We start from the raw sequence: 24,576 nt of genomic DNA, 5'->3' as shown, positions 1-24,576 counted from the left end.
ACCCTACTCCCCTTACCACTCTCCTCACACAGAACGAAGAATTATCTGAGCTCAAAGGTCAAAAAACCTTTGAGAAACCCTGACAATAGAGGTATAGGACAACTGAATGTTAACCCTGAGATGCCTACATTATTAAGAAGGCTAAATTTGTATGAGAGTTTCACAATGGAAATAATTAATTCTCTCTCTCTCTCTCTCTCTCTCTCTCTCTCTCTCTCTCTCTCTCTCATCATTATCTCTCCAGGATGTTTAATTAAAACGATTTCATCCTCTTTACTCCTTTTTTTCTCTCCTTCCTCATGTTCAATAGTTCATCAGCTCCTCTGAATTTGACTTCTAATGCTTTCTCTATTCTAACCCATTGTCTCCTTTCCCAGCTCCATTTTCACTGCTTTAATTCAGGTCTTTACCACTGCCTCTTTTTCTACTCAATATTACTTTCTAGAACTGGTTCAATGATCTCTTAATAGGATTTCCAGACTCTGCTATTTGTCTTTTCCAGTCCATTTTTATACTGTTTATGCTGCTTAGTATTGTATTGTAGTCCTGTGTCTAGCACACACTACCATACCTAGAATAGGGACTGAGTAAATATTTATTAAATTAATTAAAAATAAATGCAATTTGTTACATTTCTACTGCAAGATAATCAGTGGTTTCTGACTGCTTAAATAATACAAAATCCCATGTCATCACATGCAAGATTTTTCAAAATATTACACCAACTCATTTTTCTAGTTTAATTTTTCATGAACCTCATTCTCACTCAAATGAAAATGTATACCTTATACTCTAACACAACATTAGCAATCTTTCATCCATGTTTCTCAAACAAATTACTATTAAGTGTTGTTAGTCCTTAGTCACCTTTGACAACTCTCAGTGGTTCTCAATGTGGGGTCAGGGTGGTGGGCTCATCAGAAGACTTTTCAAAATAAGAATGTCCAGACTCCACATTACATCTATGAATCAAATCTTGGATGAACAGGCAGGTAGATATATATTTTACCACAATAAAGATAATATTTTAAAATCAACTGGCCTTATATATAATGGCTTATTTCTGAACTCTACTATTTTCTATTTTATATGTGCCTACTCTTTCATCACTACCACTCTGTCAATTTTATTAATCTTTTTCAATAACTAGATTTGATTATATTGGTTTCTCTATCTTCAAGTTAATAGATTGTCCTCACATCTCCATTCTTCAATTGATCCCATCCAATATTTTTTTCAATTTCATTATTGTGTTGTCTAGCTAAATTTCCATTGAGTTTTTCTTTGTATTTTTTGTTTATTTACTGAAACTTTACACCATTATACATTTCTACCGAGTGTGTTTACACTTAATTCTTGGAGCATTGTTGTGTTAATTGATTTAAAGATTTTTTTCTGATAATTTTAGTATCTGTGTCATCTGAGTTGGAATTTGTTGATTATTTTGTTTTTCCTTATGAGTTTAGATTTTCCTACTTATTTTTCTCTGTTTTTGCATGGCAAGTAATTTTAGATTGTATCCTGGACATTTTGAATCCTATGTCATGAAACTATGACTCTTAAAATCTAAGGAGAAGGTTAGTTTTTTTGTAATTTTTCTACTAGGTAAGTCACTATGTTAAGTGTAGGCCAAAAATTCCTGCCACATTTTGTGTGTTATGGTTCAAAAATCAGTTCAATTTTCAAATTTTCTGAAATTGTATTTTAAACCATCATCAAGGTCCCCTGATGGGACCTTAGTGATGATGTAATTTGTACCTTAGGTATCTATAAGTTGTTATGAGTAAATACATATATTCAAAGTTGGGAGCTGAGCCCAATAATTCAGACACAAATTTATGGGATTGCTCTCTTTATCTCTTTCTTTTCTGTGTTTAATCTTTTCAGCTTTTTGCCCTAACCCCACTTCATATTCTTCCTGGGACTGTTTCACATTCAGAGCTGGGCAACAGTGGGAGAAGGAGGAGGAAGAGAAGAAGGAGGACGATGGAGAGAGAGAGAGAGAGAGAAAGAGAGAAAAAGAAAGAGAGAGAGAGAGATGGAGAGAGAGAGAGAGATGAAGAGAGAGATTGAGAGAGAGAGAGAGAGAGAGAGAGAGAGAAAGAGAGAGAGAGAGAGAGAGAGCTCTTTTCCAATGGTCTTAGGACCATAGCTATCCTGTTCAGAAAAGAATAATTTCCCTCCCTTAGAGTCCTAGTCACTTTCCCAGACATTGCTTGTTGTGTGGCTTCATTCAAAGGGGACTAGGGTGAAGAAAAGTGATTATTAAAAAAAAGACCTAGGCATACCCCTACTGTCTCTAGTCTTTAGCAGTCTCTTTCTTCATCCTGCTCAGAATAGTAAGGGATAACTTTTCTCTTGGAGCTCTTCCTGTCTGTACCTGATAGACACCTCTAGATTTTTTTACTGTCATTGAATCCAGGTCTGGCAAATGTCAGATTAAAAAATAAGTAATTTTACCACTAATTCAGTGTTACTTACAGTGTTTTTCTCAAATACATCTGCTACTATTTATATTATTATGTCCTCAGATTGCTGCTTTATGCATTCTCTTCTGCATTTATACTGGCATTCAGTGAGACAGACTACATTTCCTGGACCACAGTCCCATTTGACTCTTATGGTGTCCATCTCTCTGCTGAAATTCCCCATCTGTTTGTACATGTAGTCTGTATTCTCCACTAGATCTTTTAATATATTTAATGTCTATAAATGGATGTTTTTTCCTTTGTTAGCTTGTTAATGTAAAGTTTTGGATCAGTTAACTCAGGATTTGAGCCAGATTTGGATTTTGTTGTTGATGCCAAGGCTTTCAGGGGAATATAGGCTTCAAATTTTTGCAGAAGTGGGATCTTATTTTCTTTTTCTTGAAGAGGGGCCTGAGTGCCACGGGTTTTTCTCAGTTCTGGCTCACCTTACATCTTTTAGTCATTCCTGTATGTCTGAGCCACAGAGATGTCTCTCTCCATGCACTTGCCCCTTGCCTAGTGGTAGAATGCTATTACTTATTACTAGCTACTAGGCTTGCATTGAAGACAGAAAAAGCATTCTTTTATCCTGGTGCAGTCTTAGCCTAGGTCAGGCTGATGTACCTGGGAGAATGGGCTGGGTAGTTATCATTTCTGTCTTTGACTTTTTGATAGTTAAACTATGGTTTGTATCTCTGGTTGTTCTTAGGTGTGAGTTTCTTGCTTCTCTCTCAATAGTAGTAGCCATTTGCTTTGTATTAGTGTAGGATCCTGGGCCCAAGGCAGCTTTATTTTCTTCTAGTAGTATAAAGTTTCTTTTAACTCCTCCCAACAAAAATGAATCATTTTCTTTGTCCTTTGAGTAAAAGTATTTCCTACTCACCCCAAGAGGCAGAAAGGGTATTGCTTCTAGTTCCTCTGAAGTGGCAATAAATCTTTCCCTCTCTTCTGAGAACACCACCATTAATTCTCCCCTAGTGGTTTAAGGCTTTTGGCTTGCAGGACTGAAGGATCTAGGTAAGCAAGTGAAGTTCTGTACTTGTTCTCTGAGGAACACACCTTCTGCATGTCCATATCATTGAGGCAGTCTTTCTTTGATCTCCTGACCTTCCCTCAATCTTCTTCCTGATCACCTGGTGGAGATACATGTAAAACAGACTCAAAATTTATCTTGTGTCTTGGCCTACAGTTATTCTAGACTGGTATGTCCAAACTTATAAGCTAACCCACATTTGGCCTTTAATGATTTTTACAGTTTTAGTTGATTTTTTCTTCCCTGCTTGTATTATGAATACCTCCTTCTTTTATGTATTAGGTATTAAGGTTATGTTAGTTTCATAAAATGAGCTGGATAGTGTTTCTTTCTTCCAATTTTCTGGAAAGAACTTAAATAAAATTGGAATTATTCATCCCTTGAATGCTTGATAGAAAGATCCTTAAACAATTAGCTCCTGATATTTTTTTAATTACCATTCTTTGTTGCTTATTTGGTTGAATTTTTTAACAATTGGTTCAATTATTTTAATGATTATAGGTTCAATCTGGCTTCATTTCTTCTTATTTTTGGAAGTTATAACTTCCTAGTAAATTGGCAATTTTGACAGATGTGATAGATGTGCCAGACAAATTTCAAGCAAATATAATGAGAAATAAACCAAATGAGAGAGGGTAACACATCTTCGAAGTTGTTTATGATATTCTCTTAGTTTAAAAATCTTCACATTATATGTAGTTATAAACACTTTTTATTTCTTAGTATTGTTTATTTTGTTATTTATTTTTTTTTCTTTCTTGATAAACCTGCCAGATATTTGTCATTCAAAGGCTTACTGTTTATTTCTGTTCATCTATTAGATTTTTTCTATTCAACATTTTTATTTTGTATTTATATTTGTTATAATTGTTATTTATATTTCTTATAATTGTTATAATTATATATATAATTGTTTCCCTTCCACATTACTTAGGATTATTTTGCTGTTCTTATAATTTTTCTTTAAGTTAGATAATTAACTCAGTACTTAGGCTTTCTTCTTTTGTAATATAAAAATTTATGGCTGTACACTTTCCTGAGTATTTTTTCTCACTATTTCACAAGTTTTGGTATCTATGTTTACTAAAATTTAATTTGAATTATCTTACTATTTCCATTATAATTTCTGCTTTGAACAGTGAAATATAAAATGTGCACTTGAATTCCTAAACATACCGTTAATATTTTTGGGTGTTTACTATTCATTTGTAAATTGTATTGTACTCAGATACTATATCATATGTGATGCATACTCTTTGAAAGTTTTTGATCCTTGCTTTAGCACCTAATATGTAGTCAATTCTGTAAATGTTCTATATGTAATTAATAAGAGAGCCACCATATGTTCTCAGTATGTCTCATATCAAATTTATTATTTGTGATATTCATCTCTCTTATAATCTTACAAATATTTGAATACTTAAACTGTCAGTTTTTAAGAAAGATATGTTACCTTCTCCCATTCGGTTTATCTCTCATTATATTTGCTTGAAATTTGTCTGGCATATGTATTTTCAACTTTTTTATAGTCCAGCTTTCTGCATCTTATAGGTAAGTTGTGAGTTTTATGAATATCACAAATATCATTTAAAAATCTCATTTAGATAATCTGTCCAACTTGTGAGTTTAATCCATTTGATTTTCATGTTTACTCATACTTTTTGGATTTATTTCTACCATCTAATTTTGTGCTTTCTCTCTTCTCCTTTTTAAAAATATTACTTTTTTTTACTCATTTCCTGCTTTCTTTTGGATTTATAGCATATTTTATTCCAATTTTTCTCTTGCTTCTACTGGTTTGTAAATTGTGTACTTTATTGTTGTGTTTTTAAGCAATCATATGTAAATTGTTAACACTCTTATTTACTTTAGCAAACTCTAAAGTTTATAAATGGCTCTGTCTTCTTCCAGAGTAATATGGGATGGAGTATAACATATTGTTTATAATTATAGGCTCTGGAGCCAAACTGTTAAGTTTGAAACCATGTGATTTCTGATTTTTCTTTTTAACAAGGTTCTTTTGCCATTCTAAACCTCAGTTTCCTCATTGGTACATTGAGGATAAAAATGACTCATACCTCATAAGATTGCCATGAGGAAAATTTAAAAAAGGTAATGTAGAGAAAGTATATGATATATAAGTGCTCAGTAAATGTTAAAATGTATTAGGTTGTATACCTTATTCATTGCTCTTAGAATGTAAGAAATTTTTCTAATCGCTTCTCCCAGCTCTTGAGTTTTTATATTATTTTCAAAATTCTTTCCATCGTTATGATCATTTGAATTGCCTTTATGGACATCTTCTTCAACTGTGTTTTTTTTTTTTGTGTGAAACACAGGAGCTAGTTTCATGTTTAATTTTGTATTAACAAAATTAAATTCATGTTAATTTTGTATTAACAGCCTTGTATGCAGAAAAAATACATTTTTTATTGTTTATTTTGTGTTCAGAGGGTCTCACTGAGCCAATCTCTTCAAGGAGTGTTCCGTAGTAATTTTTAAATCCCCTTCTTGAATTGTAATTGGACGCTCAGAACACACACTCTAATAGGCATGAATTGGTTTAAATTTATATGTCAGTGGATTTTACCTGCCATGCCAGAGGCTCTTGTTACACGTGTGCCACCCAGATTTAAGTTTGTGTTACATTTATATTTGCTACAACTGATACTATCAGGAGAAATGTTAAAGGGAAGGGGTCTTTTGGTGGGGTCAACAGTGGAGTTACAACTGGCTGTGAGTAAGCAGGAGAGGCGTTATTCCAAGTGGGTGCTAGAGAAAGATTGTGGAATTTATTGAAATGGTTAAGAGCTTTGTCTTCCAAATATATTCAAGAGCATAACCACTAATAATAGTAGCTAACATTTATGGCCTGCTTGCTATGTGACAGGCATAAATGTTACTAACATACAAATCTTATTATCTATTATTATCCCATATACAGATGAGAAAACTGTGCCACTTACAGATTAAGTAACTTGTCTTGTATGGTAGATCTGGAGTTTGAATCTAGACAAAATGACTCTAGATTTGGTGTACATAATTTTCGCATTGTTGCCAAATAAATGATGAATTAACTGAAGTAGTTTTTACAGCCACTCTAAATCATCTGTCTTAGTAGTGACTGTGGTATAATTTTTGCTGACTTTTAAAAATTAAAGAAAATTTTATTACATCTAGCAAATTCCATGGTTGTGGAACAAAATTGCCCTTCTTTTTAAAACACATGTTTTCTTCTGGTAACCAAACTTAACATGAGAGCCACCCTCTTAACAAATGTTTAGTGTAGAGTACAGTATTGTTAATTATAGGCACAATGTTTTAGAGCAGGTATCTAGAACTTACCCATTAAATAACAATTCTCCATCCCCCCCCCCAGTTCTTGATAACTGCCATTCTATTCTCTGCTTCTGTAAGTTTGAGTATTTTAAATGTTTTAGATACCTCATGTAAGTGGAGTCATGCAGTGCTTGTCTTTACATGACTCACCAATTTACTTAGCATAATGTCTTCAAGGTTCATCCATGTGATAATATGTGTCAGATTTTCTTTCTTTTTAAGCCTTAATAATATTCCATTGTATATATACTATATTTTATTTATTCATTCTTCTCTTGATAGTCATTTAGGTTGTTTCCATATCTTGGTTATTGGGAATAGTGATTCAACAAACATAGGAATGTTAATATCTCTTTAAGACTCTGATTTAATTCTTCTGGATAAATACCCCGAAGCAAGATTGCTGGATAATATGTTATTACTATTCAATTTTTTTAATTGACAAAGATAATATATATTTATAATACAACATGATGTTTTGACATATTTATAAATTGTGAAATGGCTAATATGAGCTAATTGTTGTATATATAATCTTTCACATGATTATTTTTTAGTATTGAGAAAACTCAAAATCTACTCTGTAAGTAATTTTCAAGTATACAATACATTAGTATTAACTATAGTCACAATGCTGTACAATAGATCTCTTGAACTTACCTCTACTGTGTAAGTGAGGTTTGGATCTTTTGACAAATATATCCCCAAACCCCGAACCCCAGCTCCTAGTAGCCACTGTTCTACTCTCTGCTTTTATAAATTCAACTTTTTAAATATTCTACACATAAGTGAGATCATGTGGCATTTATCTACCTGTGGTTGGCCTATTTCACATAACATAATGTCCTCCAGTTTCATCCATGTTGTTGCAAATGACAGGATTTTCTTATTTTTGATGTCTGAAGAGTATTCCATTGTGTTTTTATATCACATTTTCTTTATGCACTTAACCAGTGATAGACACGTAGGTTGATTTCATATCTTGGCTACTGTGAATAACAGAGCAATGAACATGAGAGTGCAGATACTTTTTCAAGATCCTGATTTCAATTCCTTTGGGTACATACCCAAAAGTTGTTGGATCATATGGCATTTTTATTTGTAATTTTTTGAAAAACTATCATATGATTTTCTACAGTTTCTGTACATATTTATATTCCCACCAATAGTGTACAAGTGTTTTTTCTCCACACTCACACCAACACTTGTTATCTCTTGTCCTTTTAGTAGCCATTGCAATAGGTGTGATATCTCATTGTGATTTTGATTTGCATATCTCTGATGATTAGTGATATTAAACACCTTTCCATATAACTGTTTGCTATTTACCTGAATATCTTCTTTGGAAAATTTTCTATCAAATCCTGTGCCGATTTTTAATTGGTTTATTAAGGAATATTTGTTATGGACTTATATGCATTCCTTAAATAATTTGAATATTAGCCCCTTTTTGGATATATAGTTTGCAAATATTTTCTTCCTTTCTGTAGGTTGTCTCTTCACTGTGTTAAATATTTCCCTTGCTGTGAAGAAGCATTTTAGTTTGATGTAGTACCACTTAATTGTTTTTGCTTTTGTTGCTTCTGCTTTTGGTGTCACATCCAGAAAAATCACTGGAAAGATAACTGTCAGATTTTTTTCTCTGTTGTCTTCTAGAAGTTTCATAATTTCAAGCCTTATATTTAAGCCCTTAATCCGTGCTGAGTTAATTTTTATAAAGAGTGTAATATGAAACTCAAGTTTCATTCTCTTCAATGTGAATATTTAGTTTTCCCTACACCATTTGTTGAAGGGAACATCCTTTCCTTATTGTGTACTCTCATCACCCTTGTCAGCAATTAATTGACTGTATCTGTGTATATTTATTTCTTGGATTTCAATTATGTTCCATTGGTATAACTATTTTTATACCAGGATCATACATTTTTGATTGCTATAACTCTTTAATATAGTTTAAGTGTGATGCCTCTAGCTTTGTGCTACATTCTCAAAATTGCTGTGGTTACTTGAGGTCTTTTGTGGTTCTATAAGATTTTGAAGTTGTTTTACTACTTATGCACAAAATGGCATTGGAATTTTCATAGTGATTTTACTAAATCTGTAGATCACTTAAGGTTGAATGTAAACTTTAATGATATTAATACCTCTAATCCACAAATACAAACTGCCTTTCCATTTATCTCTGTCTTTTTAAATTTCTCTTATAGAACTTTTAAAATGTCTAGTCTATAGCTTTTGTTTTTACTTCTTCGGATAAATTTATTTTGAAGTACTTTACTTTTTAGATTACAAATGGGATATCTTTCTTAATTTCATTTTGGTATATTTTGCTGTTAATGTATAGAAACGCCAATAATTGACATGTTGATTTTGCATTCTGCAGCTTTACTGAATACACTTGTTCTAACAGTTATTTTGTTGAGATTTTAAGGTTTTGTAAATATTTTTTTTTTGTGTATTCACCTATATACTTTAGTATTTTTTTTTTAATTTTTTATTGGATTTTAGGTTTTGGGGTACATGAGCAGAGCATGTAAGACAGTTGCGTAGGAACACACATGGCAGTGTGCTTTTCTTTCTTTCTCCCCTTCACCCACATTTGGCATTTCTCCCCAGGCTATCCTTCCCCACCTCCCCATCCCACTGGCCCTCCCCTTTTCCCCCCAATAGACCCCAGTGTTTAGTACTCCCCTTTCTGTGTCCATGTATTCTCATTTTTCATCACCCGCCTATGAGTGAGAATATGCGGTGTTTCATTTTCTGTTCTTGTGTCAGTTTGCTGAGGATGACGTTCTCCAAATTCATCCATGTCCGTACAAACGACACAAACTCATCATTTCTGATTGCTGCATAATATTCCATGGTGTATATGTGCCACATTTTTCCAATCCAGTCTATTATCAATGGGCTTTTGGGTTGATTCCAGGTCTTTGCTATTGTAAACAGTGCTGCAATGAACATTCGTGTACATGTGTCCTTATAGTAGAACGATTTATAGTCTTTTGGATATATACCCAGTAATGGGATTGCTGGGTCAAATGGAATTTCTATTTCTAAGGCCTTCAGAAATCGCCACAGTGTCTTCCACAATGGTTGAACTAATTTACACTCCCACCAACAGTGTAAAAGTGTTCCTTTTTCTCCACATCCTCTCCAGCATCTGTTGTCTCCAGATTTTTTAATGATCGCCATTCTAACTGGCGTGAGATGGTATCTCAGTGTTGTTTTGATTTGCATCCCTCTGATGACCAGTGACGATGAGCATTTTTTTATATGATTGTTGGCCTCATATATGTCTTCTTTCGTAAAGTGTCTGTTCATATCCTTTGCCCACTTTTGAATGGGCTTGTTTGATTTTTTCCTGTAAATCCGTTTGAGTTCCTTGTAAATTCTGGATATCAACCCTTTGTCAGATGGGTAAACTGCAAAAATTTTTTCCGATTCAGTTGGTTGCCGATCCACTCTAGTGACTGTTTCTTTTGCCGTGCAGAAGCTTTGGAGTTTCATTAGGTCCCATTTGTCTATTTTGGCTTTTGTTGCCAATGCTTTTGGTGTTTTGTTCATAAAGTCCTTGCCTACTCCTATGTCGTGGATAGTTTTGCCTAGATTTCCTTCTAGGGTTTTTATCGTGCCAGGTTTTATGTTTAAGTCTTTAATCCATCTGGAGTTAATTTTAGTGTAAGGTGTCAGGAAGGGGTCCAGTTTCTGCTTTCTGCACATGGCTAGCCAGTTTTCCTAACACCATTTGTTAAAGAGGGAATCCTTTCCCCTTGCTAGTTTTTGTCAGGTTTATCAAAGATTGTATAGCTGTAGATATGTTGTGTTGCCTCCGGTGCCTCTGTTTTGTTCCATTAGTCTATATCTCTGTTTTGGTACTAGTACCATGCTGTTTTGATTACTGTAGCCTTGTAGTATAGTTTGAAATCTGGTAGTGTGATGTCCCCCGCTGTGTTCTTTTTGCTTAGAATTGACTTGGCTATGCGGGCTCCCTTTTGGTTCCATATGAAGTTCATGGTGGTGTTTTCCAGTTCTGTGAAGGAAGTCGATGGTAGCTTGATGTGGATAGCGTTGATTCTGTAAATTACTTTGGGCAGTATAGCCATTTTCACGATATTAATTCTTCCTAACCATGAACATGGAATGTTTCTCCATCTGTTTGTGTCCTCTCTGATTTCGTTGAGCAGTGGTTTGTAGTTTTCCTTGAAGAGGTCCCTTACGTTCCTTGTGAGTTGTATTCCAAGGTATTTTATTCTTTTTGTAGCAATTGTGAATGGCAGTTCATTCTTGATTTGGCTTTCTTTAAGTATGTTATTGGTGTAGACGATTGCTTGTGATTTTTGCACATTGATTTTATATCCTGAGACTTTGCTGAAGTTGCTTATCAGTTTCAGGAGTTTTTGGGCTGAGGTGATGGGGTCTCCTAGGTATACTATCATGTCGTCTGCAAATAGAGACAATTTGGCTTCCACCTTTCCTATTTGAATACCCTTTATTTCTTTTTCTTGCCTGATTGCTCTGGCTAGAACTTCCACAACTATATTGAATAGGAGTGGTGAAAGAGGGCATCCTTGTCTAGTGCCAGATTTCAAAGGGAATGCTTCCAGGTTTTGCCCATTCAGTATCATATTGGCTGTTGGTTTGTCATAAATAGCTTTTATTACTTTGAGATACGTTCCATCGATACCGAGTTTATTGAGGGTTTTTAGCATAAAGGGCTATAGAAATTTGTCAAGTGCCTTCTCTGTGTCAATTGAGATAATCATGTGGTTTTTGTTTTTGGTTCTGTTTATGTGGTGAATTACGTTGATAGACTTGTGTATGTTGAACCAGCCTTGCATCCCCAGGATGAATCCTACTTGATCATGATGAATAAGTTTTTTGATTTGCTGTTGCAATCGGCTTGCCAATATTTTATTGAAGATTTTTGCATCTATGTTCATCATGGATATTGGCCTGAAGTTTTCTTTTCTTGTTGGGTCTCTTCCGGGTTTTGGTATCAGAATGATATTGGTCCCGTAAAATGATTTGGGAAGTATTCCGTCTTTTTGGATTGTTTGAAATAGTTTTAGAAGGAATGGTACCAGCTCCTCTTTGTGTGTCTGGTAGAATTCGGCTGTGAACCCGTCTGGACTTGGGCTTTTTTTGTGTGGTAGGCTCTTAATTGCTGCCTTGACTTCTGACCTTGTTATTGGTCTATTCATAGTTTCAGCTTCCTCCTGGTTTAGGCTTGGGAGGACACAGGAGTTCAGGAATTTATCCATTTCTTCCAGGTTTACTAGTTTATGTGCATAGAGTTGTTTGTAATATTCTCTGAAGATGGTTTGAATTTCTGTGGAATCTGTGGTGATTTCCCCTTTATCATTTTTTATTGCATCTATTTGGTTGTTCTCTCTTTTCTTTTTAATCAATCTGGCTAGTGGTCTGTCTATTTTGTTGATTTTTTCAAAAAACCAGCTCTTGGATTTATTGATTTTTTGAAGGGATTTTCATGTCTCAATCTCCTTCAGTTCAGCTCTGATCTTAGTTATTTCTTGTCGTCTGCTGGGTTTTGAGTTTTTTTGATCTTGCTCCTCTAGCTCTTTCAATTTTGATGATAGGGTGTCAATTTTGGATCTCTCCATTCTCCTCATATGGGCACTTATTGCTATATACTTTCCTCTAGGGACTGCTTTAAATTTGTCCCAGAGGTTCTAGCACGTTGTGTCTTCGTTCTCATTGGTTTCGAAGAACTTCTTTATTTCTGCCTTCATTTCGTTGTTTATCCAGTCAACATTCAAGAGCCAGTTGTTCAGTTTCCATGAAGCTGTGTGGTTCTGGGTCGGTTTCTGTATTCTGAGTTCTAACTTGATTGCACTATGATCTGAGAGGCTGTTTGTTATGATTTCAGTTGTTTTACATTTGTTGAGCAGTGCTTTACTTCCAATTATGTGGTCAATTTTTGAGTAGGTGTGATGTGGTGCCGAGAAGAATGTATATTCTGTGAATTTGGGGTGGAGAGTTCTGTAAATGTCTATCAGGTTTGCTTGCTCCAGGTCTGAATTCAGGTCCTGGATATCCTTGTTTATTTTCTGTCTGGTTGATCTGTCTAATATTGACAGTGGAGTGTTAAAGTCTCCCACTATTATTGTGTGGGAGTCTAAGTCTCTTTGTAAGTCATCAAGAACTTGCCTTATGTATCTGGGTGCTCCTGCATTGGGTCCATATATGTTTAGGATCGTTAGCTCTTCTTTTTTTATTGATCCTTTTACCATTATATAATGGCCTTCTTTGTCTCTTTTGATCTTTGTTGCTTTAAAGTCTATTTTATCAGAGATGAGAATTGCAACTCCTGCTTTTTTATGCTCTCCATTTGCTTGGTAAATCTTCCTCCATCCCTTTATTTTGAGCCTTTGTGTATCCTTGCATGTGAGATGGGATTCCTGCATACAGCACACTGATGGGTTTTGGATTTTTATCCAATTTGCCAGTCTGTGTCTTTTGATTGGTGCATTTAGTCCATTTACATTTAGGGTTAATATTGTTATGTGTGAATTTGATACTGCCATTTTGATGCTAAGTGGCTGATTTGGCTGTTAGTTGTTGTAGAATCTTCATTATGTTGATGCTCTTTAGCTTTTAGTGTGATTTTGGGATGGCTGGTACTGGTTGATCCTTTCTATGTGTAGTGCCTCTTTTAGGAGCTCTTGTAAAGCAGGCCTGGTGGTGACAAAATCTCTGAGTACTTGCTTGTTCGCAAAGGATTTTATTTTTCCTTCATTTCTGAAGCTCAGTTTGGCTGGATATGACAATCTGGGTTTAAAGTTCTTTTCTTTAAGGATGTTGAATATTGGCCCCCACTCTCTTCTGGCTTGTAGTGTTTCTGCCAAGAGATCTGCTGTGAGTCTGATGGGCTTCCCTTTGTGGGTAACTCGACCTTTCTCTCTGGCTGCCCTTAGTGTTTTCTCCTTTATTTCAACCTTATTGAATATGACGATTATGTGCCTTGGGGTTGCTCTTCTTGCAGAATATTTTTGTGGTGTTCTCTGTATTTCCTGCATTTGAGTGTTGGCCTGTCTTGCTAGGTGGGGGAAGTTTTCCTGTATGATGTCCTGAAGAGTATTTTCCAGCTTGGATTCATTCTCTTTGTTTCCTTCTGGTACACCTATCAAATGTATGTTAGGTCTTTTCACATAGTCCCACATTTCTTGGAGACTTTGTTCATTCCTTTTTGCGCTTTTTTCTCTAATCTTGGTTTCTCATTTAATTTCATTGAGTTGGTCTTCAACTTCAGATATTCTTTCTTCTGCTTGGTCAATTCGGCTCTTGAAACTTGTGCATGCTTCGCGAAGTTCTCGTATTGTGTTTTTCAGCTCCTTTTATTCATTCATATTCCTTTCCAAGTTATTCATTCTTGTTATCATTTCCTCATATGATTTTTTAAGTTCCTTAGTTTCTTTGCATTGATTTAATACATGTTCTTTTAGCTCACAAAAGTTTCTCATTATCCACCTTCTGAAGTCTAATTCCGTCATTTCGTCACAGTCATTCTCCGTCCAGCTTTGTTACCTTGCTGGTGAGGAGTTTTGGTCCTTTCTAGGAGGCGAGGTGTTCTGGTTTTGGATGTTTTCCTCCTTTTTTCGCTGGTTTCTACCCATCTTTGTGAGTTTATCCGCTTGTCGTCTGCATAGTTGCTGACTTTTCGATTGGGTCTCTGAGTGGACACCCAGATTGTTGATGATGAAGTATTTCTGTTACTTGGTTTTCCTTCTACCAGCCTAGCCCCTTTGCTGTACGACTGCTAAGGTCCACTCCAGGCCCTGCTTGTCTGGGGTGCACCTCTAGCAGCTGTGGCACTGCGAGGGATGCTACCCGTTTCTTTTTCTGCTATCTTTGTCCCAGGATGATGCCTGCCAAATGTCAGTCTTTTGGATATAGAGGGGTCAGGGAGCTGCTTGAGGAGACAGTCTGTACTTTTTTGGAGCTCAATTGCTGAGCTGTGAGCTCTGTTGTTCATTCAGGGCTGTTAGGCTGCTATGTTTGATTCTGCTGCAACAGAGCTCATTAAAAAAACCCTTTTTTTCTCAAATGCTCTGTGTTGGGGGGTTTGGGCTTTATTTTTCGATGTCCGATGAGGTTTCCTGCCCAGCTAGAAGGCAGACTAGCCACTGTTTGGCTGCCAAGGCTCCGCCCTGCTGTTGTGTGATTCGCCCTGTTCCTGCACGCTCTGCTGTGGTCTCCGCCACACCCTGCGGCAGAGTCTCTTCATTGTAGCGTGTTGCCTCAGCAACGGCGGGCTGCGTAAGCAGTGAGCGTGTATCTCAGTAGGGACGGGTTGCCTTGGCAACGGCAGGCTGCGTCAGCAGTGGGCTTGTATCTCAGTAGGGACGGGTTGCCTCGGCAACGGCTGGGTGCGTCCGCAGTGAGCATGTATCTCAGTAGGAATGGGTTGCCTCGGCAACAGCTGGCTGCGTCAGCAGTGGGCGTGTATCTCAGTTGGGGCGGGTTGCCTCGGTAGTGGTGGACGCCCCTCCCCCACAGAGCGTCTGGGACCGTCTGCTCGGGATAGTTTGAAATCGCGGTTTTTTTCGTCCCACTGGGTCCCCCAAACGCTCTGTCCCTGCAATCCCCTGGGCTGGTCTACTGTCCAAGTCTCATTCAGTCTCAAGTCCAGCCCTCTCAAGTCTCAGGTTGCCAGTTCAACAGGGCCCCCAGACAAGCGTACCCTGTGGGGATTGCTGGGTAGGGCCGGCCACCGCCACCCCGGCTGCCGGCTTCGCCAGGCAGACCTACTGCCTGGCGTCCTGTGTCTCTTTTATGCTTACGAGTTTCCCCATTCTGTGGGCAACAAAGATCAGTCTGGAAATGCAGGTCAGACTCACCTCTTTGCGGATTCAATGAGAGCTCCAATCCTGGGTTGTTCTCACAGCGCCATCTTGAGTCCTCCTCCGGTTTTGTAAATATATAGTTATATCATCTGCAAACAGATAATTTTACTTTTCCTTTCAAATTTGGATGCCTTTTATTAGTTTTCTCTTTTTTTCCTTTGGCTAACTAGTCTGGAAAGAAATTCCAGTCCCATGTTGAATACAAGTGGCAAGAGTCAGCATCCTTGCCTTGTACTTGATCTTAGAGAAAAAGTTTTCAGTCTTTTTTTCACATTGATTATTATGTTACTTGTAGGCTTTTTGTATATGGATTTTATTTTGTTGAGGCAAGCTTTTTCTATACGTATTTTGTTGAGAATGATTTCATCATAAATGAATGTTGATTTTTTTTGAAGTGATTTTTCTGCATCTATTGACACAATTATGTGGTTTTACCCTTTCATTCTATGATTGTGGTGTATCACATAGATTGATTTTCGTGTGTTAAACATTCTTGCATCACAGGGATATATCCCATTTATTCATAGAATGTGATGCTTTTAATGTGTTGTTGAATTCACTTTTTAAGTAATCTATTAATGATTTTTGCATTTGTGTTAATCAGGAATATTGACATGAAGTTTCCTTTTTGTGTGGTGCCTTTCTGGAATACTTCCCTCATAATGTCACGTTTTTAATTTCTTATTTCCTTTGACATTTTCTCTTTTCTTCAATGTTTAACTATTCTTTCATCATTAATTCTCTTTTTCTTTTCAAAACCCCAAATCAGATTTTATTTTTTCTATTATTTCTAGTCTCTATTTTATGTATTACTGCCTTAATTTTATTTTTAATTTTTTTCTATATGTAGAATTATTTTATTTTATTTTTCAAGTTCCTTGAGGCAAAAGTTATGTTGTTTATTTCACATATTTTTAATTTTTTGATGTAGGCTTTTATTACTCTAAACTTCTTAGCACTGCTTTTACTGCATCTTCTAAGTTTCCATATATGTTGTGTTTTGTTTTTCTCAAGAAATTTTAAATGTTTTCTTTGATTCATTTTTAGATACATTGGTTATCTCATAATATGTCGTTTGATTTCCAGGTTTTAAAAAAATTTTTCAGTTTTCTTCAGCCTTTTTTCTTCTTTTTTTATTTTTTAAAATTATACTTTAAATTCCGGGATATATGTGCAAAACATGCAGGTTTGCTACACAGGTATACACGTGCCAAAAATGGCATCGTTATTAGGTATTTATCCTAATGCTATCCCTTTCCTAGCCCCTTATATCCTGACATATCCTGGTGTGTGATGTCCCCCTCCCTTTATCCATGTGCTCTCATTGTTCAACTCCCTTTTCTGAGTGAGAACAAGTGGTGTTTGGTTTTCTGTTCCTCCATTAGTTTACTGAGAATGATGTTTTCCAGCTTCATCCATGTCCCTGTAAAGGACATGAACTTATCTTTTTTATGGCTGCATAGTATTTCTTGGTATATATGTGTCATATTTTCTTTATCCAGTCGATCATTGATGGACATTTGGGTTGGTTGCAAGTCTTTGCTATTGTGAGCAGTACCACAATAAGCATATGTGTGCATGTTTCTTTACAGTAGAATAATTTATGATCCTTTGGGTATATACCCAGTAATGGGGTCGCAGGGTCAAATGGTATTTCTGGTTTTAGATCCGTGAGAAATTGCCACATTGTCTTCTATAATGATTTAACTAATTTACACTCCCATGAACAGTGTAAAAGCATTCCTATTTCTCCACACCTTCTCCAGCATCTATTGCTTTTCCTGACTTTTTAATGACCACTATTATAACTGGCATGAAATGGTATCTCATTGTGGTTTTGATTTGCATTTCTGTAATGACCAGTGATAATGAGCTTTTTAAAATATGTTTGTTGGCCTCATAAATGTCTTCTTTTGAGAATTATCTGTTCATATCCTTCACCCACTTTTTCATGGGGTTGTTTTTTTTCTTGTAAAATTGTTTAAGTTCCTTGTAGATTCTGGATATTAGCCCTTTGTCAGATGGAAAGATTGCAAAAAAATTTTCCCTATTCTGTAGGTAGCTTTTTCACTCTGATAATAGTTGGTTTTTCTTTCTGTGCAGAAGGGCTTCAGTTTAGTTAGATCCCATGTGTCAAGTTTTGCTTTTGTTGACGTTGCTTTTGGTGTTTTAGTCATTGAGTCTTTGCCCATGCCTATGTCCTAAATGGCAATGCCTAGGTTTTCTTCTAGTTTTCTGTGGTTTTAGGTCTTACATTTAAGTCTTTAATTTATCTTGTGATAATTTTTGTATAAGTTTAAAGAAAGGGGTCCAGTTTTAGTTTTCTGCATATGGCTAGTCAGTATTCCCAATACAATTATTAAATAGGAAATCCTTTCCCCATTGCTTGGTTTTGTCAGTTTTCTTAAAGATCAGATGTTTGTAGATGTATGGTGCAATTTTTAAGGCCTCTGTTCTGTTCTATTGGTCTATATATCTGTTTTGGTACCAGTACCATGCTCATTTTTTTTACTGTAGCCTTGTAGTATAGTTTGAAGTCAGGTAGCATTATGTCTCAATTTTGTTCTTTTTGCTTAGTATTGTATTGGTTATATGGGCTCTTTTTTGGTTCCATATGAAATTTAAAGTAGTTTTTTTTTTTAATTCTCTGATGAAAATCAATGGTAGCTTGATGGAATTAGCATTGAATCTATAAATTACTTTTTGCAGTGTGACCATCTTCACGATATTGATTCTTTCTATCCATAAATGTAGAATGTTTCTTCATTTGTTTGTGTTCTCTCTTATTTCTTTGAGCAGTGGTTTGTAGCTCTCCTTGAAGAGGTCCTTCACATTTCTTGTAAGTTGATGCTGACAGAAGAAAGCAGGAAAGATCTAAAATCAAACTCCTAACATCACAATTAAAATAAGTGGAAAAGAATGAGCAAACAAATTCAAAAACTAGCAGAAGACAAGCGGTAACTAAGATCAGAGCAGAACTGAAGGAGATAAAGACATAAGAAACCCCTTCAGAAATCAATGAATCCAGGAGCTGGTTTTTAAAAAATATTAACAAAATAGATAGACAGACTAACAAAGAGGAAACCAAAGAAGTATCAAATAGACATAATAAAAAATAATAAAGAGGATGTTACTGCTGATCCTACAGAAATAGAAACTATCATCAAAGAATACTGTAAACACCTCGAGGATTCAGAGCCATATTTTCCCAGAGGTACAAACAGAAGCTGTACCAATCCTTCTGAAATTATTCCAAGCAATAGAAAAAAACTCATTTTATGAGGCCAGCATCTTCCTGATACAAAATCATGGAAGAGAAATAAAAAGAAAATTTCAGGTCAACATTCCTGATGAACATTGATGTACAAATTTTCAATAAAATATTGGCAAACTGAATCCAGCAGCACATGGAAAAGCTTAGACACCATGATCTAGCAGCTTCCTCCCTGGGATGCCAGGCTGGTTCAATGTACACAAATCAATAAAAATGATCCATCACATAAGCAGAACCAATGACAAAAACCACATCATTAGCTCGATAGATGCAGAAGAGGCCTTTGATAAAATGCAACACTCCTTTATGCTAAAAACTCACAATAAACTAGCTACTGATGAAATGTATCTCAAAATAATAACAGTTATTTATGACAAACCCACAGCCAATATCATACTGAATGGGCAAAAGCTGGGAGCATTCCCTTTGAAAACCAGCAGAAGGCAAGGATGTCCTCTCTCACCACTCCTATTCAATATATTATTGGAAGTTTTGGCCAGGACAATCAGGCAAGAGAAAGAAAGAAAGGGTATTCAAACAGAAAGAGAGAAAGTAAAATTGTCTCTGTTTGCAGATGACATGATGGTATATTTAGAAAGCCCCATCGTCTTAGCTCAAAATCTTTTTAAACTGATAAGCAACTTAAGCAAATTTTCAAGATACAAAATCAGAATGCGAAAATCACAAGCATTCCTATGCACCAATAGTAGACAAACAGAGAACCAAATCATTAGTGTACTCCCACTCACAATTGCCACAAAGAGAATAAAATATCTAGAAATACAACTTTTTCTGCTTTTGTTTTCTATTTTTATAACATTAGTGTCAGAAGAGATATCTGGTATGATTTCAAATTTCATCAATTTTTAAGACTGGTTTTGTAACTTAACACGTAATTTGTCATAAAGAATTTTTCATGTGTGCTTGAGAATAATATATATTCTGCTGTTTAGGGTGGAATGTTCTGTGTATGCCTGTCAGAGCCATTGGCCTGTAATATTGTTGAAGTCAATTTTCTTTATTGGTTGTATCTGGTTGTTTAATACATTATAGGAAGGGGGTCTATTGAAGTCTCCTACTGTTATATTATTTTTATCCATTTTCCCTTCAGTTCCATCAATGTTTGCTTCCCATGTTTACATGTTTCTAAATTATTTTAACATATATTTACAATTAATATAGTTTCCTTGTAACTTGAACCTTTAAATTATATAATGTTTTTCTTTGTCATTTGTGACAGTTTTTTACTTTAAGCCTGTATTTTCTTATGTAAATATAGCCACCCATTTTCTATTTTGGCTATCATGTGCATGAAATACCTTATCTTATATTTTCACTTCCAGCCTGTGTGTGTCCTTAAATCTAGTGAATTTCTTACATTATATAGTTGGATAATGCTTTTAAAATCTATTCAGTCACTTTGTCTTTTGCATAGATAATTTAATACATTTACATTAGAAGTAATTTTTTAAAGGAAGTAATTTACTGTTGCTATTTTGATCATTCTATTTGTCTCTTATTCCTTTTGTTCCTCTTTTCCTCTCTTGCAGTCTTTGTGGTATTTTCTTTTTTTTTTTCTGATATGCTCTGATTTCCTTCATTTTATCTTTATATAATATCTTTAAGTATTGCTTTGTGATTGCCATAATATGTTTTGAACTGATAACAAGTTAACTTAAATCAAGTATGAAACTCTACATTTTTACATCTTTCACTGTATATTATTAATGTCATAATTTGCATCTATTTATTTTGCTTTTCCATGAACATATTTTCGTTACTACTTTCAATATTTTTGACGTTAAACATTTTTTTTTTTTTTGAGACGGAGTTTCGCTCTTGTTACCCAGGCTGGAGTGCAATGGCGCGATCTTGGCTCACCGCAACCTCCGCCCCCTGGGTTCAGGTAATTCTGCTGCCTCAGCCTCCTGAGTAGCTGGGATTACAGGCACACGCCACTGTGCGCAGCTAATTTTTTGTAATTTTAAGTAGAGACGGGTTTTCACCATGTTGACCAGGTTGGTCTCGATCTGCCGACCTCGTGATCCACCCGCCTCGGCCTCCCAAAGTGCTGGGATTACAGGCTTGAGCCACCGCGCCCGGCCGCGACGTTAAACATTTTTTATCAGAATTAAAATGGCTTACCCACCATCATTATTATAATGTTGTTTATATATTTTTTCTATATGTTTATCTTTACCAATGGGCTTTATACTTTCTCATGCTATTATGTTGCCAGTAGAGCATTTTTATATCAAGTCGAAGAACTCCCTTTCACACTTACTGTAAGTTAGGGATCATGAAAATTAACCTCTTCAGTTTCCATTTGTTTGAGAAATTCTTTATATTGTCTTCATTTCTGAAAAACAGCATTGCTTGGTATAGTATTGTTGGTTGAAGGGCTTTTTCTTTTCTTTCTTTTAGCATTTTGAATATGTAATTCCACTCAATTCTGGCCTGTGATGTTTTTGCTGAAGAGTCCACTGGTAGTCTTGTACAGTTCCTTTGCATGTCACAAGTCACTTTTATCTTTCTGTTTTTAAAAGTAACTCTTTTTACTTTTGACAATTTAATTATGTCTTCATAAGAATTTATTTTGGTTCATCGTATTTTAGGCCTTTTGAGCTTCCTGGATCTGGAGGTTCACTTTTTTCCCACCAGATTTGAGAAGTTTTGAGCCATTATTCTTTAATATGCTTTCTGATGCATTCTCCCTCTCTCTCTCTCTCTCTCTCTCTCTCTCTCTCTCTCTCTCTCTCTCATACTTCTGAGAAATTCTTAATGCCTTTATTTTTCCACTTGATAGTGTCCTACAAGTTTTTTACATTTGTTTCATGGTTTCTTTTTCTTCTTTTTGTTCCTCTGAGCTTCTCTGACCTCTCTTCAAGTTTGCTGAATTTTTCATTGTACTTAATCTAGTTTTCTGCTGAACACTTCTTCTGAGTTTTCTAATTTATTTATTATAATTTTTAATTCCAAGATCACTATTTAGTTCATTAAAATTGTTCCCATGTCTTTGTTGAAGTTCTGACTTTGCTCATGCATTATTCTCTTGAGATCCTCGAACCTTTGATTGTTACTTTGAATTCTCTGTAAGGTAATTCATCTATCTCTGTTTTATTAGAGTCAGTTTTTGGAGTATTATCTTGTTCCCTTTTGAGGGTTGGGTTTCCATATTTATTTTACTTGAGTGTATTAATGTCTATATATTAGTAAAAACAACCACATTTTCCAGTCTTCATGGATTGGGCTTGTATAGGAGAATTTTTTCACCAATCAACCTGTCCAGAGATTTTGTGGAGCTCTTAAACCTTTACGGTAGTTCAAACTGTTGTGCTAGTAGTGTCCTAAGGCTTCTAAAATATGCTATATCCTGTCAGCACTCAGAGACAGATGAGTCAGAAGCCAGCTTCTGATGTAACTCCTGGAAAAGTTAAAACAGTTAACCCATGGTCCAATTTCTCTCCCCAGGGAGAAGCTTGGAGCTGGGTTTTTCACTCACTCATTCTGTGATGAACCAGTGGGATAATCCCTGACAACTACTCGTGTGCCAATTCAAACTACTGTTTTTGTTCTCTGTATCCCCCGGGTATCTAGTATATGTTGGGTCCCATCTGCACTCCAGTAAAGGCAATATACAAGTCAGTTCCTCAGGAAGCAATGTAAAAGTTGAGATTCTGGATGTGTAGTTTGATGTTTTTTCACCTCAGGGAGAAGTTTTTGGAGTAAGAACTTTATCCATGGGTAAATCCCACCTCCCCTTTTCAGGTGTGTGCAATTAAGTCATCCTAATTCTTAGGCTTAGACAAAACAAAGGTTACATAAAGAGGAACTGTGTTGGTTAGACTATGTTGTGAAAGACAGCATTACAAGAGAAAGTGGGGATCTATTATTCCTTATGGACACAATCTATGTACCAGACTTGATTTTAAGAATTCTCCTATCATGATCACCTAGGATTCATCCCGGGGATGCAAGTCTGGTTCAACATATGCAAGTCTATAAATGTAATTCACCACATAAACAGAACCAAAGACAAAAACCACATGATTATCTCAACTGATGCAGAGAAAGCCTTTGACAAAATTCAACAGCCCTTTATGCTAAAAACCCTCAATAATCTAAGTATTGATGGAATGTATCACAAAATAATAAAAGTTATTCACAACAAACCAACAGCCAATATCATACTGAATGGGCAAAAACTGAAAGTATTCTTTTTGAAATCTGGCACTAGACAAGGATGCCCTCTCTCACCACTGCTATTCCATACAGTATTGGAAGTTCTAGCCAGAGCAATCAGGCAAGAAAAAGAAATAAAGAGTATACAAATAGGAAAGGAGGAAGCCAAATTGCCTCTATTTGCAGATGACCTGATTGGATATCTACAAGACCCCATTGTCTCAGCCAAAAATCTCCTGAAACTGATAAACAACTTCAGCAAAGTCTTAGGATACAAAATCAATGTGCAAAAATCACAAGCATTCCCATAAACCAATAACAGACTTAAAGAGAGCAAATCAAGAATGAACTGCCATTCACAAATGCTACAGAGAGAATAAAATACCTAGGAATACAATTAACATGGAATGTAAAGGACCTCTTCAAGGAGAACTACAAACCACTGCTCAACGAAATAAGAGAGGACACAAACAGATGGAGAAATATTCCATGTTCATGGTTAGTAAGAATCAATATCATGAAAATGGCCATACTGCCCAAAGTAATTTACAGATTCAATGTTATCCCCATCAAGCTACCAATGACCTTCTTCACAGAACAGTAAAAAACCACCTTATACTTCATATGGAACCAAAAGAGAGCCCGCATAGCCAAGTCAATTCTAAGCAAAAAGAACAAAGCTGGAGGCATCACACTTCCAGACTTCAAACCATACTACAAAGCTACAGTAATCAAAACAGCATGGTACTGGCACCAAAGCAGAGAGATAACAGAACAGAGGCCTCGGAGGCAATGCCACATTTCTACAACCATTCGATCTTTGACAAGCCTGACAGAAGCAAGCAATGGGGAAAGGATTGCCTGTTTAATAAATGATGTTTGGAAAACTGGCTAGCCATGTGCAGAAAGCAGAAACTGGACCCCTTCCTGACACCTTACACCAAAATTAACTCCAGATGGATTAAAGACTTAAACATAAAACCTAACACCATAAAAACCCTAGAAGAAAACCTAGGCAAAACCCTTCAGGACATAGGCATAGGCAAAAACTTCATGACCAAAACACCAAAAGCATTGGCAACAAAAGTCAAAATAGACAAATGAGACCTAATCAAATTCCACAGCTTCTGCATGGCAAAAGAAACAATCATTAGAATGAATCTGCAACCAACAGAATGGGAAAAAATTTTTTGCAGTTTACCCACCTGACAGAGGGTTGATATGCAGAATTTACAAAGAACTAAAACAGATTTACAAGAACAAAACAAATAAGCCATTCAAAAGTGAGCAAAGGATATGAACAGACAGTTTACAAAAGAAGACATACATGAGGCCAACAAACATATGAAAAAATGCTCATCATCCCTGATCATTAGAGAAATACAAATCAAAACTACACTGAGATACCTTCTCACG

This window comes from Callithrix jacchus, chromosome X, assembly GCF_049354715.1.
Source record: "Callithrix jacchus isolate 240 chromosome X, calJac240_pri, whole genome shotgun sequence".
NCBI lineage: Eukaryota > Metazoa > Chordata > Mammalia > Primates > Cebidae > Callithrix > Callithrix jacchus.
This window is presented reverse-complemented; position numbering follows the sequence as displayed.